The sequence below is a fragment of the Otolemur garnettii genome, unplaced genomic scaffold, assembly GCF_000181295.1.
Source record: "Otolemur garnettii isolate 467f Iridium unplaced genomic scaffold, OtoGar3 scaffold00020, whole genome shotgun sequence".
Taxonomy (NCBI): Eukaryota; Metazoa; Chordata; class Mammalia; order Primates; family Galagidae; genus Otolemur; species Otolemur garnettii.
The window spans coordinates 19,071,780-19,075,432 of NW_003852415.1; positions in this window are offsets into that span (position 1 = coordinate 19,071,780).

Here is a 3,653-nt window from a genome sequence, read left to right on the forward strand (position 1 = left end):
TTGAATTTTCTTCTGCCTCTGCCACCCTTTGGAGACAGCAAGACCTTCCTCTTTCTCCTCTTCTAAATGAAAATGACAAGGATGAACACCTTTATGGTGATCCACTGCCACTTAATGAATTGAAAATATACCAGGTCTGACAATTAAGTTCACAAACTCATCCTAGAAAAAGGGCTACATACCTCACTGCTGAATATCACTATGGTCACCTTTGGAGTACTCTCCTTGGGAATGCATTGATGTCAGCATCTAAGTCCACCCTTCAAAGCACTTTTTCTAGGGCAAGTTCTCAAATTTAACTGTCTGACCTCCTACAATGACAGCTCTGATGGCCATTCTAGAAAGCATTCTAAAATTGCTTTAAAGGGTGGACTAGGCACTGGCATCAGTGGATAGCTTCCCAAGGGAGTACTTCAAAGGTGACTATACTGCTATTCAGCAATGGGTATATAGCACCTTTTCTAGGATGAGTTTGTGAGCTTAATTGCCTGACCTCATTTTTTTCTCTCCCTGGTAATTTTTTTTTTTTTTTTTTTGAGACAGGGTTTTGCTATTGCCCATGCTGGAGAGCAGTGACATGATTATATCTTACTGTAGCCTCCAACTCCTGGGCTCTTTCTGCCTTGTCCTCCCAAAGTGCTAGAATCAAAGACACAAGCCACTGTTCCTGGCTTTTTTTTTTTTTTTTGAGACAGTCTTATTTTGTAGCCCTCAGTAGAGTGCTATGGCATCATAGCTCACAGCACCCTCTAACTCTTGGGCTCATGTGATTCTCTTGACAGCCTCCCCAGTAGTTGGGACTACAGGTGCCCACCACAATGCCTGGCTATTTTTAGAGACAGAAATCTCATTCTTGTTCAGGCTGTTCTCAGAACCTGTGAGCTCAGCCAATCCACCTGCCTTAGTCTCCCAGAGTGCTAGGATTACAGGTGTGAGTCACCACGCCTGGCCATGATTTTCATAATAGCATTTCCATTTCTTTAGCTTATATTCTGAAAGGAATACATATACAAAATATATTATTTGTAAAGGGCTCCAGTCAACAGTAGGCTATTAAAATTTGGGGGAGTCAAGTCATATGTGGATTTGACTGTGCATTGGGTTAGCTCCCTTAACCCTCCTGTTGCTTAAGGCCAACGGTACTACATGCCAATGCATATGTACAAATGTGGCCCACACTGGCCTTGCTTCCCTTAGGCGGCTGTTTGGTATAGATACCCTCATTATTGCCATTCTTTTTTGGCAGTGGAAAGAATACAGGCCTTGCAGTAAGACAGAATCCTGGCCCAGCCATTTACTAGCTGTTTCACCTTGGCAAGTTTTAAAGTTTCTGAGCCCATTTCCACAAGTATGAAACCAAGTTTTCCTGTACTGCAGGATTTTTAAATAAATTAAATGAGAACATATGGGGGAAACTTTTTAGTCTAGTTTGCCATGCAATGTTCCTTCCTCCCTCCAAATTCAATACACTGATGAGTTTAGACCTTTTGCTAATTTATGTAATTTGTTTCATTCCATCGTTTTACTGCTTCAGTAGAAGGTCCTTTTAGCAGTCTCACTTATACAAAGATCTCCTATCCTCTCTGTACCAAGAACAAAGAATCCAAGGAACTAAGTTTATATAAGTTCAGTTTCAGATTCTTGCTTTGGGAACTTTTGTTCAAATTAAATCTTTCTTAGAACTATAATATAAACAAAACAGAAGAAGTCTCTCTTTCTTTTTTTAACATTCCTTTATTTTATAGTTTTACAACCATAAAAATGATATTCAGAACTAGATACTTTCATGATATATATCACCAATCTGGGGTTAAAGATAGTCATTGCAAACGTAACCTCAGAATTCAATTCTGCCTTTGGATTGCACAGAATACACTTCTGATTCATACAAGAAATAATTATCTTAACCACTGCTCATGCTCTTCATCATAAATGTAGGGCAATGTACACCTAAAAACTATTGACATAACACCATCACCTGTTACACGATACACTTGCACCTATTACCAAAACAGGTGACATCTCCATGAGATCTGGCCAGCATGTGTGCTTAAGCCTTCCCTGTCTTTTGTAGTACACATATGTAGTGACAAACCTTTTGTACAATATGGCATGGTAGAACAAAAAACAACAACAAAAAAATTGCACGATAAAAAATTCACAGATTAAATAAATAGCAGTTTTAAATAGATAAGTAGTGCAGACCTACATCTTTCCTAGTAAATCACACTTAGGAGACATTAAATAAGCACAGAAATGACAAAGAGTACATACTGAGAACTGCACAAAAATTAGTCACTTGGCAGCACAGGTAGGTGTTGGTTAATATCTATTACTGGAGTGTATAGACTTTTCTACTTTCATGCTCCACTCATTGGCTGATAGCCCTTCCTGGTTTCCTGAGATTCAGGTGATATGCCTTTCTAGTCCTGCTTGGAGGAGGGCCTTGTCCTCATCCTCAGCTGCCTCCAAATCCTTTATCAGTGCCAGTAACTGCAAAAAGCCAGGGGCTGGGCCATCCTGTGGCAAATCAAGCTGTCTTCTAACTGTTCTGTAGACTGCCCCAGCAATGATTTGGTCTAATCGAGCCTGATTCATAAGGTCTTTCTCAATTGTTCCTCTCTGCACCAGCTTCTGTAACAAGGGTTCTAGCCTTAGTACATAAGCAGACAATTTTTCTTCATCCTTCTGGTAAGTGGTTAGATATTTGACCTGCAATTCCCTAGGATTGTCTATAACCCCAAATACTTGCTCAAGAGCCTGCAAGCATTCAAGAACAGTAATTAAGGGATTGTTGATTTTGAGGACACGAATAACATCCAATGCCGGGCCTCTAAGGCTCTCTAGCAACCGCCTTCTTTTCTCTGCATCTGAAACCTGCCATGCCTTCATCATTTGAGTAGTATGAAACATCCAGCGTCCAAATTCCTCCTCTTCTGGTTCTGGAGGATCCCTACCTGAGAATACTCTCAGCTTTTTATAGTTCAGGTGTTGCAGGGCAGGCTGAAGCACCTCATCTAATGCCTGTGTCAACATAGGAGCCCGAATTTCTGGGATCATGCCCTGGTCTCGATCAAAAGGGTCATTTTCATACCCTAGAGCTCTGGTCATCTCACCCACTGTAATGCCCTCTGCCTCTAAAAATTCATTTAATCTGCTTAGAAATTCATTATCTGGCTCAGGGGGCTTAAAGATCACTCTCCACATACCCCCTTTCCCTGGTATCTCCTTAGGGACCAGAGCATGCACAGTCTCCTCAGTCAGCCCTACTAAGGCTACATTCCTGTTCTCATCCCTTCTGAACATCCTCCCAAGCAGTCTGTACTCCCCTAAAGGAGCTAAACCAGTCCGCAGAGCCTCCTCGATTTCTGCCACATTGCAGGTCTGGGGGATGCCAGCAATCAACAGCGCTTTTCGAGGGTTCATATCCATTCCCCTGCACCAATCTTCTAAGAGTCTTAATGTCATGGCGCCCGAAATAATAGATTTTAAGTTCTAATTCGTTAGGGACACAGATGCCCACCGCAATTCAGAATAATCCTGCTTGGTACCCTGGTGTGTCTCGTAACGTGCCGACTCCAGCAGCCTGCAGAACAGAACAGTCAGGTTAAAAGTGCCAATGTTCAAGGCGCCCGTGCAGCGCCCCCCCCCCC